This window comes from Acipenser ruthenus, chromosome 1 (genome assembly GCF_902713425.1).
Source record: "Acipenser ruthenus chromosome 1, fAciRut3.2 maternal haplotype, whole genome shotgun sequence".
Taxonomy (NCBI): Eukaryota; Metazoa; Chordata; class Actinopteri; order Acipenseriformes; family Acipenseridae; genus Acipenser; species Acipenser ruthenus.
The window spans coordinates 64,145,888-64,163,462 of record NC_081189.1 but is presented as its reverse complement, the minus strand read 5'-3'; the positions used below and the strand labels follow the sequence as shown (position 1 = coordinate 64,163,462).

Below are 17,575 nucleotides of genomic sequence, written 5' to 3'. Positions count from 1 at the left end.
GAATGGACCCTGTCCACATAAGTGATATGTTCGGATTAATTATCAAAGCTGAACCATTAAAAAAAATCAATAATAACCCTTAGAGTTAACACACGCGATATATAATTATGATATTGAAACTTGGTTTCTACAGCTGATGTCAGCATGCATTTCATTATGATTGCATGGTCAAAATTGTATGTCAGTATTTGGCTAAACTTACTATACTAGCCATTAAAAGGTTATGTAGATATGTTAGCTCCAACAAAACAGCAGTGTTGTATTGTAGTTCTGATCTTCTTTTGGTAGACCTTAATAGACATTTTTTTGCTTGCATTATTTGATACAACATTTTAAATATTTTATATTTTAAGAGTGCTGCTAGAAATTAAATTCTGTAGTGTAAGATGTGTACAGCAAGTGTTTGAATCACCCATTATGGTCAAGCATGTTCAATCTGATTCAGTGCAATGCGTACACTTCCTTTATACTGATCAAGCAATTGCTGATCAAGGGTGTCCTCAGCTCACCGCGCACCAGCGACCCCTGTAGACTGGCCGGGCGCCTGCGGGCTTGCCTATAAGGTGCCAGAGCTGTGTTGTCCTCTGACGCTGTAGCTCTGGGTTGGCTGCATGGCGGGCCTACAGAGTGAAAAGAAGCAGTCGGCTGATGGCACACGTTTCAGAGGACAACGTGTGTTCTTCGCTGCTCACGAGTCAGCGTGGGGGTGGTAGCGGTGAGCTGAGCCAAAATACAATTGGCCTTTTCAAATTGGGAGAAAAATGGGGTAAAATAAAAAAAAAATATTTTAAAAAAAAAAGATTCTTGATGCTTGAAATGACAAATCCCCTGGTAGATATTTCCTTTCTTTTTTTAATAGAGGTTTTAGTATTCAGGCATGTGTAAGCCTGGATTAATTTTCTGTTGCCTTGACAGTTTTCCCGAACATGCTTGTTAAATCAATGCCTCATTATGCCTTATTGGCTGCCTTTTGAATAATGTAATGGCGTGCCTTTGTTTGAAGTAAATGGTATAAGTTCTGATTTAAAGATAGAATATTGGATTTTCACTTGTCAAGTTGAAAATGGGGTATGCAGTTGGCCCTAAATCTTATGTCATTTTCATATTAACGTTGTGCCCTGACTGCTGATAAATTATTTGTTTAATATCAGATAAAGACATTTTACTGGTTAAAAAAAGAGCAGGTGCATTGTTCATTTAAAGCAGTCTACATAGTTGCTGTAATACAATGACATGCATTGCATACTGGAATCGTTCTGTACAATTATATGTTATCTAATAGTTGACATTTGAAAAGCGACCCTTACTCAAAAGATTAAACTCAGCCATTGGAAAACAATGATAGTACAAGTACATTATGAAGAAAACCTCACATGATCGTTACCTGACTACAGCATTATAGGTGGTCCTGATACAGATGCAAATTGAAGTGGTAATAAAAGGATTAAAAAGTAGGTTGCCATAGCAATGTTCATTCAGTGTCATTGCTCTCAGTACAGAACCATTGCATTGAATATTGTTTGATAAAGGGATGGAGTAGGCTATATAGTAATATGTACATAAGTAACTGATTCACTGCAAGTACATTGACCCTCACATTTCATAAGCACTACATTCATAAGCATTGGTCAGTGTTTCAGAAGAGTTTACATGCATTTTCTACTAGTGTTTTCATACATGGAGGGCTACACTTCACAAACATCTGTACAAACAATGACACAAATACTCACCAACATACACAATTACACAACATATTCTATTGAGTAGAAGTGTGAATCTGGATGAAAGGGACTTAAAGCAAATAGTTTTCCCAATAAATGAAAACCACATCAGTTTGTAGTAGACACAATGAAACGAGTAAATACATGTTGTGTGAACCTTAAGTAAAAGTGCTGTATGAATTTGAACAATTAATATATTCAGTTTCACACCAGCAACAATCAGTAGGTTTACATTAGATCAAGTTATCAGAAAACGAATGCATCAGAAAATTGGTTTTCTGAAAACAAAACTTTTTGTTTACATGACTTGGAATAGATAATCCAATTACATTTGTGATAAATTCAACTGTGTACATGGATTACATTTTTCAGAAAACATAGAGCATTTTCTTTTATCAAATACTTTTACTTTATTTAAATTAGGAATTTAACTTTATCCGTAATAAACTAATGGATCCTGACTGAAATCTGACTTCCATTTATAATTATTGTATATATTTTTCTTTTGTTTTGGACAAATAAATACAACACAAAATAGAAAAGCATCCCTTGGACCACATATTATTATATAATCCAATATCATGTATGTGAAATCCTATTGACAGTTTACATGTTGTAAAGTTTTAGCAGAAGGAACATAATCCCTCCCTTAAAATCCTGCTTGTCACTCTATAAACCAAAAGGGCATTTTCCTGTTTTAGAAATACAATATATATATATATATATATATATATATATATATATATATATATATATATATATATATATATATATATATACACACACAGTGATACTATTATAGAGGGAGTAGTTTTTCTTTTCAGCATGTATTCATAAGGTAAGAACTATTTTGAAAACAATACAAGTCACTGCACCTTTAATAAGGGGATTATTACTTCATAGTCATGTGACAAAGACACAATAAAACTTTGCTGTGATCATCTAAAAAATACACCATCAATATGACATTATTTTCTGACAAATGTTCTGTTTAATCTTCAGCTCCCTGCAGAAATTCCTCAGGACATCCTCTGTGAATTCTGGTTTAGCTATTGTCAGGTGAAATTAATACATGCCAGTAAAGCATCATTGCAAGTATTGCATTTTCTTAACTTTTTAGGGAGATGCAATGCATGAGATCATTCATAATAATGTTACATCTTGGCTTTTGAGTTAAGGCACTGTTTAAGAAATTATGACAGGCATTTAAACATAAGTATTTATAGGATGTGAGAATAATGGACTTGTACAAATTATCTTCCTTAGCAACAGTCAGCTACTTTAAGATGGTAAAAACCTTCAATTGGAAATGAATGTTCCATTACTACCAATGGCTTTCAAAATAAGTTGAATTGTGTTATATAAAATACAAATCCTCACATCTTAAAGCTTAGGTATACCATACATCCTTTGTAAATGATGCAAAATGTTATAGCATGTGAAGATTTTAAAATAGATGGTAAATGCAGAGGAAAAGGGGTGACGTTCCATCTTATTTACTTTTACATGTTATCTGTGTTTTCCCTGAGGAAAAAAAACAGATTGTTATTGATTTCCCAGGAAACTTGCCTGAAAGGGCTGACATATGACCAAAACTAATATTTGCAGAAGTGTGTAACTAGATATTTGTATTCATTCTGTCGCTCTTAGCAGTTTCTAGTTATTATATGGATATAAGCACAAGACTATTAGTATATTTTTCTGGGGGCATTTTTGTATTGTGATAATGATGTGGACACATGGACTCTTTATAATTAATACAAATACCAAAGTTAAGTATTTTTAATAAAATTGAAAAATAAAGATAGTAAAATAATGTCAGTCACTAAGGATTAAGTTAGGTTTGGGATACACAGTGGAATAATCAAAACGCATATGAATACTGGAATTCAATACATGCCTCTAAGCAGTGGTGTAGTCGAGGGTATACACAGGTAATCAGTGTTTTCCCAGTTTTAATTTCAGCAATATAGCATTTAGCCACTTCTCATATAAGGGATACAGAGTTTACTCATTTCTGCTCTCCTGTGGTATGCAAATCCTGAGTTAAGACAAGATATTTTAACGGTGAGCGTCTGTGTTGTGTTGCTGCGCGTTGCTGGGGCTCTGGTTGGCTGAGACAATGTATCTGTTCATGTTTATCTTTTCAATCTATCTGTTCAACTCCACCAAACGGGAGTTCACCCACTTTTTTATTTACCACTACACCACTGCCTCTAAGTTATGTGTATATATCCAGATGTACATACAGTGTATGTGTTATAAAATATTTAAAATCAATGCACACTAGAATTATTAAAAACTAACCATAGAGTCCAGTGCGTTGTGGACCTTATGGCATTTGAGGTGATGAAGGACTCTTATGTCCGAAACGTCTTAAATACATTTCTATTTTTGTTGTACTTTGTGCACCTTTACTATTACTGTTTTTGTTTTATATAATATTATAGAGGGAATAGTTTTTCTTTTCAGCATGTATTCATAAGGTAACAAACTTCATTTTATACCGACTAAAAAATACACAGATAAAGATAAACTGGCCACCGAATTAAAGGAGTGGGAGAGATGAGATAAGCAGAATATTCCTTCAATGAAAATATCTCAGATTCAGAGGGTAATTATGAGCATGGGATTAAGGTTAATAGTACAAGCACTTGGACTGCTCCGGATGGAAGAGATAAATTGTTAGCAGTGTCCCCCACCAGGGATTGAATCCACGACCCTCCGGTCAAGAGTCCAGAGCCCTAACCACTACTCCACACTGCTGCCCTAAATGGTTAGATAAATGGTTAGATATGTATATTGAAGTAGTTAAACAAGAAATTATAGTAGGACTAAAGAAAAAATGTAAACTTAATTTAACCAATATTGAAGAACAAGCTATGACTGAGCTGTTAAATGATGATGATATAAGTATAAGACCAGCAGATAAAGGTTTGGGAATAGTGATAATGAACACAGATTACAATGTGAAATCTGCAGAATGTGAATTGAATAATACGGGTACTGTGGAAGGGTGGTGGGCAATTCATTGACACATACGGGAGACAGAAGTTTTATTTGAAAACACCGCACTGGTGCCCAGTTTTATTATTTTAGATGTTTTTCTTTTAGCCCGCAGAGGGCGCTGTTGTCCGTGGCCTGAGTACCGGCAACGGTACACAGGACCACAGGAATACCAATACTGGTAAACAATAAAAAGAAACTGGTACACTCACAGGTGCTCAAAATAATACTGCAAACAAAAGGCAAAATGAAAAGGGAAAATTAAACACAGTAGACAGTAGACAGAGTTGAAGAACACTTTTGACTCATCTGTCCATAGAACATTGTTCCAGAACTCTAGAGGATCATCCCGGTGCTTTTTGGCAAACTTGAGACGAGCATTCATGTTCTTCTTAGTGAGTAATGCTTACTCTGCCATGAATCCCATTTTTGCCCAGTGTCTTTCTGATGGTGGAGTCATGAACATTGACCTTAGCTGAGGCGAGAGGGGCCTACAGATCCCTGGATGTTGTAGGGTTCTTTGTGACTTCCTGGACGATTTTACGCCTTGCTCTTGGAGAGATTTTGGCAGGATGGCCACTCCTGGGAAGATTCACTACTGTCCCAAACTTTCTCCATTTGGACAATATGGCTCTGACTGGTTCATTGGAGCCCCAGAGCCTTAGAAATGGCTTTGTAACCCTTTCCAGACTGATAGGCATCAACAACTTCCGGAGGTCTTCACGAATGTCTTTTGTTTGTGGCATGATGTGCCTCTAGAACCTGTGTGTTGACAACTTCACTCTGATGGTAAGTTAGTCAGATTTATATTGGGCAGGGCTGGCCCAAATCAGGCCTGGTTGTTAACCAAAGTATTCAAACAGCTGACCCTAATTATCCCTTTAATAATCCCGTTAACTAGGGGGGGGCAATAACTTTTTCACATCTGAAGATTGCATGTTTGATTACCTTGCACACCAAACAAATGAAAGAAACACCAAACTTTGGTGTCATTTTTTCACTCAGACTCCCTCTATATACAACCCACAAAAAATCTGACCAAATACAATGTGAAAAATGTGCAAAAATGCAGAAAATCAGACAGGGGGCAAATACTTTTTTCACGGCACTGTACATGGGGAAATTGGAAGAACAATTACTTAGAAAATCGAAAAGAGAACCTTTAGAATACATTTGGTTTGTAGATGATATTTTTGGGGTTTGGACACATGGAAAAGAATCTCTTTTCCAGTTTCATAAAATGGCAAATTAAATACACAGTTATATTAAGGTGGACCTTCGATGGACAAGAAAAGAAATAGAATTTTTAGATACCATAGTAAAACTTGAAGGTTCAATTGAGACTGACCTCTTCTGTAAACCTATTGACATGCACCAGCATTTACACATGTCCTCATACATAATAATAATAATTGACAGAAAAGGTTCTACAAATACTTGCACTAGTACATGCAAAGTGTGTAATTACTCCCCTAAAATACCTACTGTAAAAACAGCAATGTTGTTTATGGAATAGCCTGTGAAAAATGTGATCGAATAAAATATGTTGGAGAGACTGGAACAACTTTATATAAAAGGATTCAGAACCACCTTTCATTAATTAGAAATAAAAATAATAATAATAATGAACCAATAGTACAGCACTTCACCAGTCAAGGACATGACATAAATGATGTAAAGTGTGTAGTATTAGAACAGCTAAAATTAAACAATGCAACATATAGAAGAATCAAAGAAAGTAAACAGATAAATAAACTGAACACGATTATGCCAGTGGGACTCAACAGAAAATAATTAACTAATTAACTCCAATAAATATGTAACATTTAAATAAATAAATAAACAAAATTCATTCAAAAGTTGTGCATGCTGATGCTCTGGGGAGGTCAAATCAAGGCTGATCCTCAGAGCCAGCATTGCATGATAATATAAATATAAGTTTATATAAAATAATGTTAACTACAATTAATACAGATTCAAAGATAGAAGTAAAAATGATGTCACAATATATAGAACACCATTGCATCATGTAAGAATAAATCATGGATTTGAATGTAAATAAGTAGTTGCCATGCCATCAAAAACCTGTAAATACCTCCAATGTTTTGATTTAAACACATGCTCCATTGAGAAAGCTATGTACAATATATCGAAACGTTGGGCAGCTGGCTCTTTGAGCTAATATATATATATATATATATATATATATATATATATATATATATATATATATATATATATATATATGAGAGGGAGAGAGAATCATTTATATGTGTGTTTTAAGGGACTCATTTTATGAAAATAGACCACAAAAATAGGTGTAGAGGCTATAAATAGATTGAAATGATCCAGGGGGTACCTTTATTTTGCATAACTGGTGGCTGAAAAAAAAAAGCATTTGAGCTGGTCGATTAACTGATTAAATGAGCAGCAGCTGCTCCTTTCAGAGGTAGAGACCAGGGAGATGTTTTGAAGACAAACACAAGATTACAAATGGTTAAAGGAGGACAAGCCCAACCCCCTCCCCTGCCTGGGTGTAAACAGACAAATCTCAGCCTATCATGTGCTATTGCTTCTCTGTGCTGCAAGAGGCCCAGACTCCGTAACACGATACATGATAGAGTGGTTAAACTTGCCAGCATCAGGGTCCCGCTGTTTCACTGAGAGAGAGAGCAGAGGAGTCGCCAGCAGAAAGGTGGGTGACCAGCAGGATGCACATTTAACCTTGCAGACCAGCCGGGATAAGCTGTAACTCTTTGGCAGTCCATGAAGTCATTAATATCCCTGTTTTGAAAGTGCATGCTTTTTCTGCCTGCAGTGTGGTTATGTGTTTGGATTGGAAGGAGGAGGCACTTCAAGCAGTTTAAACCAGGATAGAGGCTACATTAGCATCTGAAGAGAAGAGGTGGTCTTACTTAACCCCTCAGGGACCAATTGAAGGATTTATCCAAGGTAAAGGCTCAGCTTGCTTTTTTTTTTTTTTTCTTTGAGTTACTTTAAGCGCTGTTCACCATTTCATAGTGTGAGTTTATTTCAGTTTTGTGAACCTTTGCTTGCAATGTACTTTTTTTATTTATAAACATTTTAATAATGTACAAATGAATAATGTAGTATAGTTCTGTGGCGATATTTGGTTTCTTTTCTGTATTTATACCCCTTATGTTTTGAATGAATGTATACAGCAAGCATTTAAAATTATATGTATATATATATATATATATATATATATATATATATATATATATATATATATATATATATATATATAATGTATTTTATGTAGTCCATAGATATAGCGGAAATGCATCTCCTTTCAAATTGATAGGGTTATACAGAAGAAAATGTGAGACTCAATTTGAAGTTTTTTTTTTTTTTTTTTACTACACTGGCATACCCAAGGCCTTGCTGACAGTGAATAGTTTATATATATATATATATATATATATATATATATATATATATATATATATATATATATATATATATTCTGTTAAGATACACAAGAAAATAAAGCAGTGACTGGCTAATTCATTAAGTAACTAATGGGAACTGTAATACTGTAATAATGAGGAATGTGCAATTGAATAGTATGGATGGGCTAATTTTAATGAGAAGGAATTACTGTAGATACAATCTTATTTTTTTTAGGTTTAAAATGCTAGACTTTAGTTTTGCTGCTAATGCTTTTTAGTTTGGAGAAGGTGCATGGTAGGAGCCATTTTCCCTCACTGGTAATACACAAGAGTGCTTGTAATTGGAAGCAGATTGGGGCTAGGAATTCTTTAGTGTCAGATTACCTTTTCAAATAAACCTTTATTTCTTCAATTTGGTGAATTTCGGGTCAGTTATTCTGTGGTCAGGAACGAATGGCTTGAAAAATTCACCAGGGTAAAACAAAGTTTTAAACATATTTTCCTCATATTATACTGATACATGTTCAGGTACATCCAGTATAAACGGTCTAAAGTACAAGGGAGTATAGTTTATGGTGTTCTGTAATTGTGATCATCAAAGTAAGTTGAAAGATTATTGTTATTATTATTATTTTTTGCATTTAGGTCCGTAACAGAGACAATTGATTTACTTTATATATATATATATATATATATATATATATATATATATATATATATATATATATTAAGGATAAATTAAAATATGTATTAATAACTAGAGATTTAAAGACCCAATATTTTATGTAGGTGGGTAGTGCAGTAAAAGCCATACCACTAATAGATAAATATATCTGTATAGGGTTTGGTCTAAACTTCGAAATACGCTTTTATATCTATGCGAAATTTGAACCATTTACTGTTTTGTTAATTAGCAGCAAACTGCAGTGAGATGAATCACAATGACAAGTATGTACTCACATTTTCTGTGATCACAGCATTTCTGACGCAGTTTCATTCTAGTCATCCAGTGTGGTACATGCACTTCACAGATTAGGGTAAACTGCACAAAATGAGGGACATGTTAGATTAATATCACCTGCACAGCAATTTTTATTAATGTACCTTCCAAAAGAGGAATTATGTTTTTCTCTACGTCAGTTGATTTCTACAGACAAGTAATCATGTGAATGTAAGATCTAAATAGATTGCTTGAAGAATAATGCTTCAGTATTGTAAAATAGAAGGAAGAGTGAATAGAATCGAGATGTTCATTTTCTGGCTATAAATGGAATGGAATTGTTTAGCAATGACAGTTTCCTGTCTGTGATATAAAATAATCTGCTGTGTGATTGTTTTGATGTAATCTGTCGCTAGGTGTACCATAATTATTATCTTAATGTGTTTTAGTAGATTTTATATGATGCAGATAAGAAAACTTGCATTGAAATATGGCAAAATACTTTGATCAAAATTGTATTGCATTTGTACAGTATACTGATACAGTAATACTATGAAATATATCCAGCATCAAAGCATACAACTATGAACACACACAGTGGGTTGAAGGATCTGGTACGTACATCTTCCAGTAGTCAAATGATCATTGTCTGACAAGTTTATGAGGTCATCAGTGGACGATCTTGTGCAACCAGCAGGCGGGTGTTGCTCTACAGCCAAATAATCCACTGAAATCTTGGATTTATGAGTAAAGAGTAAAGGCTCAATTGAAAGTCTAGACAATTCTCCCTTTTTTTGTTTATTGAGTATATATCTACTGGCTCAAATGCTTTAACACAACGAGCCCTATATATGATAGAACAGGTGGCAATTTGCAAAAAAAATAAAATAACAGTGAGTGGTATAATCTCTTAATTTTAGTATTTTTCGGAATGTCAGTATCCCTAGAGTACAGCTCTTATTTGACTTGTTATTCCATTGACAAGTTGTGTTCTGTTCTTGCTGTGAAAGTTGTCAGTAAATCAGTATTCTTGATGGATTCCTGTTGAATTCTTCTCTGGCAACTGGCCAGAGTAGTCTAGACCCCTTATGCCGAAAATTTAAGCAGATCTTAAGTGTAGAGGTGTCTCCCTGGAGGACTATTCCATCAAGCCTTAAACCAGTAAAGCATCTCGTGTTAAAGGAACATGCATAGCCACCAGTGAATCTGTTAATGGGGTTGATCTCAAGGTCCCCCTGTATACTCTAAGATATTTAGTTATAAGGTGTCTAGACTGAAAAGGCAAATTTCCAGCTTTGAATTCTACAGAACATTTTCAGGAAAGAGACTCCGCCCAAGAAAAAGTATAACTTTCTCAACACAAGAATGGTTATTGTAAGATCAAAAGTAATGTGGAAACTTACATTGAGAACCATATTGCAAATCCCAAAACAGTAGTACTAAAGGCAAATGGTAATTGAATTATATTGTAAAAAAATCTGTTTTCGTATCTTTTTTTGTATCTGTTTTCGTATCCCTGTTAATCTAATAGTACTTGCTTTGTCCAGTTGCTCTAAACTTTAGAGCTGAGAGCCTATGTATTTCATTCAGTGTTTTAACTTTTAGAAAGAAAGGTGTCTCTTATCACAAAATATGTTTTACATTGTTTGTGAGGGTGTTACTATAAATTGTGAAATAATAGCAAATGCTTGTTTTTATATTTTAAGATAAACCACATTGGTTGTGTCACATGGTCCTGGAGACAATGACAGAGTAAGCTCCTTAGTGCACTGCTAGCTGTTAAGCCAAAGAGTAATAGTCATATACCAAGTGGCACCCCATAGTAAGCAGAGCTATTTATCAATGTATAAATAATACAGCACATTTGCTATTTAGGGTCATTCTGTTACAAGCCACATACATTTAAAGATGGCAGGGTTTTTGTGTTTGCAGATAACTATGGCTGCCTTCATTTTTAAGACCTTGTAAGCTGTCTGAACATCTGTACTAAGCATGTGATTTATGATAAAATCCACAAGGTGTGCTCTAGAGCATTGGACCGTAAATACAACTCCAGGCTTTTAGTTGCAAAAAGAATTTTAAAAAAATAGTAATGTATTTTTAAAAGGCTGTATATTAAAACATTCGGACAGGTAACAATTCTGTGTAGGAACAACATTTTTTTCTGTCTTCCATACACATTCCATGAGCATGAAGACATAACAAAGAAATTAATGATAGCCAGAAGTATAAGTTACATCCAATGCTGAATAATTGCATACAAAACATTTGATAAAACACGTTTTCACGACTAGCCATTATATTTATTAAATTGAATTATTTAAATTCTCCCAGGGCGACGTTTTAAGTAATCTATTCCTTTGTTAAATAGTCAGTTCATTATGAATATGGTGTTTGGGGAGAACATGTGTGTGAGTGGGTGTGGTGTGCACCAGAACATACCATGGTGTAGAACATTCCAAGAGCTACTCCCTTAGAGGCTGCGTGAAAAATAAATATCCCAAATAACCACAGTACATAGCTTCACTTTGTATCTCTTCATTTATTTACCTCTTATTAATCTATTTTATTTATTAGCACTAACAATTGTATCACTGGTCCTTTTATTCTGTTGAATATATTTCAATTTGTAATATGAACATATGTGAAAGACAATGCTGTGGGTGTAAAGTTATTTCAGTTCAAACTCACTCTAATGGTCGTGATGCAATCAGACCAGAAAAGGTATCAGGATGCAGCAGTGAGTGTTATGTGTATTTGTATATCCTGAAGTAACACTAAAATGCAAAACACAATAATATGGGGGGGGGGGTGGGGTGGGGGGCAGTAATAATGTTAATTAACCAAATAAGAAAATGGGTTTATGAGCTGGACTAAAACCAACCTCAACTATTAAGCTATTCCTAAAGTAGATTGCTACATTGATTTTGAAGTGTAGTAGCCTACATACTTCACAAACAACTTCTAAATGCCTACGGGCAACCTTTAATTATGAATAGCTTTGAGATCACTCTTATTTTAAGCTGATGAAAAATGATCATGAAGAATAATTTTTTGTATTAAGTGTAATTATTCCAGTCGGAGATGTTTTAGTAAATGCTCAGCTAACAGCATGAAGGTTATGTCTTTTTGCTAAGATTAGACTAGATAGAATACATTTTTGTATAAAATAAAAGGAAAGTGGGCTGGAGTGGCATGAAACCTGATACCCAGGTATTCATTAGTTTATGACTTTGTCAAGCGCAAAATGAGGAGAACCTTTTCTGGTTTGTTTGTCTTTAGCTTAAGTGGATATTGAATATTTCAAAAGCTTTACAGAGAATTGTACAATGATCATTGTAACAAGATCACATTTTTCAACTCCAATCACAAATAATTCTTGACAAGCATTTTAACAGACATCCGTTTTAATGAAATGAATATTGCTAATAGAAAGTGTAATGAAGATACTATTTTGTTTTGAAAAAGCCTGAGCATTTTTGTAACTGAAGATGTTTAATGAAGTTACTTCAGGGCTCTACGTTTAGATTTTTAACTACTGGCCCCTTGGGCCACTGAGCTACTGTTTTTACTGGGCCGGATACAATTTTATTTGGCCCAATATATTTATATATTTTTTCATGATGTTTTATTTATTTATTTTTTTCAGTCTGTTTCTAACTGTGTATGGTAACCAAAGAGAGTCCACGTCTCAAAAGAAAGTGGCTAAACAAAGCCTTTCAATATATGTTACTTCAGCCATTTCACATGCACACATTTGTATGCTTGTCAGAAAATAAAAATATTATTAAGATTTGAAAATGTATGTGTGCAAATGATACTCATTTTTTCACAAGCAAACATGCAACCGAGCTGTTACCATATGGGTCACAGCAACGCTAAAACTAAATTATAATAATATTATAATATAATAATTAGGGATCTGTGGGTCAGTGTAGTCGAATACACGATTACACAAAAATAAAAAAAAAACTATTCAAAAGCATATTACATATTCAAGTACACAAAAAAAGCCTCATACATTAGCTACTAGTAGAAACACGTCTTTCTTTTATTTTTTTTAATGCTGATGCTAAACAAGTTTTATGTCAGTGTTAAACCCATTGTTATTTGCATATTAAACGTAAGGACCCTAATTAATTATACAATGCTTGTAATAGGAACATTCTACAGTAATCATATTCTGTTTGAAATTGTTGCCAATTTTATTGCCTTGTTTTTAGCTAATGTTAACAGATCCCTGCTTGAGTTGCTGTACACAGCAGCTTCTGCAGCTGTTGCTAGCCAGTCGTGAAACAGCTTCTGGGAGCATGGCATCAGCGAACTTTGAAAGTGTGAACTGAAATAAAATAATGTATATAGCAAGTGCTAAAAGAAATAATCTAAACTTGGGAAACATTGAAATTAGAATGGTAATTTAACGTTATGATGAATATAAGTACATACTAAATGTTAAGAAGAACAATGCAGTGACTAATAAGAAAAGGCAAGATACATGGAGTTGGAAAGTTACTAGTTGTAATTAGTAATGTTAAACTATTGTAATGTTGGACTGCATTTTATATTGTTTTGGCCAGGTTACAATATTTACACTTAAGATTATTTTGTAAATATTATTTGTAATATTTTTTATAATTTATTGATTTCAGCGCTTTCTTTTTGGCTTATTGGTTGCTTACTTGTAGAAAACCCGATATGTAAAAGATTTGCCATGTCACAGGAACGAGTACCAACACAGCACTTCGGTACGCAGTCTCAGATTCTGACTGTAAAACAAATATGACGTGTGCGGGAAAGTTAACATTAGTTCGTAGTTATGTTTTTTAAAAAAAAGGTTTGTAAATTAGTTTTCAGCTTTTCCTGGATTCATGAAACGGAAGCCATGTGCACTATATATATATATATATATATATATATATATATATATATATATATATATATATATATATATACATTGTAGCGTGCACAGGGTAAGGCAGCAATAGGGCTGGTAGGTGACGTAATCACGCACAGAGACATAAGCCCGATATACTTTGCAAAGGAGCTGGCTCTTTTGTACAGCGGTATCGGCGCTATGTTTCAGTGCGAGAGGTCCCGGGTTCGCGCCCGCCCTCCGCCTGTGTGTGGATTGCCTTGCCCTGTGTGATGCGCCTGCCTGCGGGAACCAGGATCGCTACAATATATATATATATATATATATATATATATATATATATATATATATATATATATATAAATAATACTAGTTAAATGTAACCAGCCCAGTCGTGCCTGTGGTGCTTCATAACTACAGGCCAAACTGTGATCTCTACCGGCCTCAGGTGGCCGGGCCATGGTTAATGTTGAACTCAGAACTTTAATGTAAACTATATGGAACATTTTATTTTCACTGATTTGTATTATTTTCTGTCAAATAAATAGTAAAAATAAGTTCATTGCAATTATTATGCAGTTGTAGATATTATATTTCAGTTGTTACCGAATTGGTAGGGATGAATAGGTTGATGTCATGCTTGATATTAGGGGGTAGATGCATGATTGTCGTCGCTTGCGGCTGGCACCGGGATCCCTATCTTCAGCTGTGGATATGCTTTGCACTCTTCTTCTGTTCAAAATGTTTCTGGTGAAGTTCTTCAGCTCGCTGCAACATATCATTTCTCCTCGTTATCTTCTTGCCTCTGCATTCCTTGTAAAGCATAAAAGAGTTGATGCCAGCAAGACCCAGCTTTCACTGATTATTTCCATGCCATCTGGTCTAAAATATCAACTCCATACTTTGTTGTATTGTAAAACTACAGTCTGAAAAGTGTCTAGTGTAAATGGGGTAGTAGTGTGTTTTACCAAGGCCTGAAACTGAGTGCCTGAAAAACAGTTACATGCATAACCAAAAGTGTGACCTTGGTAGAGGTGTAAAAAGCTATTTGGCTACTTTATGACAGCTGCTCTCCCGCTCTGCTTTATCACACACAAATGTCAAGGATTACTGATTAAAATCCCCCTTGTGTTCAGTTTTTTTTTTCAATCATCTTCCCCCTAATTGTAATTAATCAGCAGATCTGGGTCATCAAAGGGTCCATTTTAACAGAACAATTAAAAACAAAACAAAAAAAAAACTTTAAAAAGGGTTAAACAAGAATACATGTGGCAATTTGTCTTGGTACCATTTTTAAAAAAGGGTACATTTTTATTTGTGTAAGACTGAAACATAAAATATAGTAGCGTGGACAGTATACTTTTTTTTTTTTTCAAGTGAATAAAAAGACAAAATATTTCCTATAATTGTATGTATCGAAAATAATCACCGGTAATTAAAATTGAAATAGAAAATTGTGCTGAATATCTTTGAAAGATGCACTTGTATTGTTTACATGCTAGCTGTAATATGAACTGTGCAGAATGGCAAATAAAAGCAGTGATATACAGAATTTAATAATAATAATAATAATAATAATAATAATAATAATAATAATAATAATAATAATCCTTTTCTTCTGATAGGAAACATTTTGCTTCATTTTAGTGTATATACTATGTCAGATAAGAAATACCACACAGGTGATTTATACTTAGACTTAAGAAGTGACCCCAATGCTTTTCTTAACAAAGACAGAAACAAAACCCCACACAATTTAAAGCTACCCTAGCGTGTATCAACCCAATTTCACCACACAGGAACTGTCAAACATTACGGATTACTCCTGTGTCGGCTGCAGTATCACTGCGCTGTGCCTAATTGTAATTAATCAGTGCAAAGCTTGGGAATTGTACTAGAAAAGAGGTTTTGATCCCTATATGAAAGGCTGTTTCAATTAGTTAGCAAAATACTGTTGGTCAAAATGTGCCCTGCAATTTGTTATTGTTATCCAAACAAACATATATTGTTTTACGTTTAGTTTTAATGAAGGATAATGTAGTGGTTGTGCATAAAGATAAGAAAAAAAAATTGAAACGTCAAGACAATTTGGCCTCTGCTGGTATCACTGAATTAATCTCTTTCATTTTCCTTAATTTTTTTTTTTTATAACTGCTTCTCATTTTTCCTTAGTGATTACTAGACAGCGTGATATTTTAATAAGCCACTTACTTTTAAATGAAGAGGGATTGTTAAAGTTGTTAGCTAAAAGCAGGTTAAGAGCTAAATATAAAAGTAATAGCAGTATTGTTCACTGTAGGACTGCACTAACTATTCCCCAAGGGAATTTAAACAAACACTATTTCTAACATTCAATATCTTCATTAATTTCCTGCACACTGGTGTCTACATAACATCAAATGGGGGGGCAGCATGACTCAAGTATCAGACTTAGAAGCCTAACTCTAATATAACCCACTCAGAAAGGCAGATAATCCTCATTTCTATGTGGTCCCAATATGGCAGGGCTGTGCTACATTATGATGCTGTGGCACAGTGATTTTGTAATTTGAGATGGCTGTGCTGTGAATGGACCAGGCAGGCTTTTATGCCAAAGGCAGGAATTCTAAGCCGCCTCATCTCTATAATGGTTCATTTGTTCTATGACACTGTAGCTACCCTTCCAAATGGTCATTTAACAAGGACACCAGACACCAAATGGTGTTAGGTGATGATGAGTAAAACGGCAGGTGAAAAAACTTGTTCTGGTACTGTAAATTGTGAGAAGCCTTCTTAAAGTAGTACTGTAGTTTATAACATTGCATCACAAGGATGACTGACTGAATCAGACAATTGTGCAAGAGACGTGTGACTTGACTCTACAAACATTTAAAATATGCGCCAGTTATCAGAGACTCCGATTCGGAGTGTACCATCAAAACTGTTATGTAGGGAATAGGAATAGGATTTTTTTTGTTCCTACTGCCTATTCAATAGAAAGACTAAGAGCTTCCAGGGGGCAGCGCTCAATTGGCCAAGCACCGCCCGGGGGGAGGGAGGGTTAGGTCGGCCAGGGTGTCCTCGTATCACCGCGCACCAGCGACCCCTGTAGTCTGGCCGGGCTCCTGCGGTCTTGCCTGTAAGCTGCTCGAGAGCTTCGTTGTCCTCTGACGCTGTAGCTCTTGGGTTGCTGCTTGGTGAGTCCGCAGTGTGAAAAAAGCGGTCGGCTAACGGCACACACTTCGGAGGACAGCGTGTGTTCATCTTCGCCCTCCCAAGTCAGCGCAGGGGTGGTAGCGGAGCGGTGAGCTGAGCATAATAAAATAATTGGCGATTCCAAATTGGGAGAAAATAATAAAAATAATTGGCAACGACTAAATTTATAAAAAAAAAAAAAAAAAAAAAAAGGTTCTGCCTATAGAAAAAAGAACCAGAACGGCATTCCGGCGTGACACTGGACATCAGGTCGAACAACTGAAGCTGGCAGCCGCCCTACCATGGGTCTTTTTTGAAAAGGGACCTGCATGTTCCAATTGTTTGTGTGGAATGAGATCAATGAAAGGAATGCTAAATTTAGCTATAATTGATCAATTCTTAATATTGATAAAAAAAAGTGTCACATAACATGCTTAACCCATTGGTT

General features: G+C 34.8%; 1 protein-coding gene across 17 annotated transcripts in view; it reads left to right on the top strand.

The window, feature by feature from the left end:
• LOC117421382 (teneurin-3-like) overlaps positions 1-17,575 on the top strand; it is a 932,247-nt gene that overhangs the window by 779,068 nt on the left and 135,604 nt on the right. The window contains exons 1-2 of one of the 17 annotated variants that reach the window (XM_059027545.1): positions 7,305-7,422; positions 7,546-7,679. The exons of the other annotated variants lie outside the window; for them this stretch is intronic. The gene's annotated coding sequence lies outside the window, so the exon portion shown is untranslated. Of the gene's footprint in view, positions 1-7,304; positions 7,423-7,545; positions 7,680-17,575 lie in introns of those variants that run through there. 17 annotated transcript variants of the gene reach the window in all.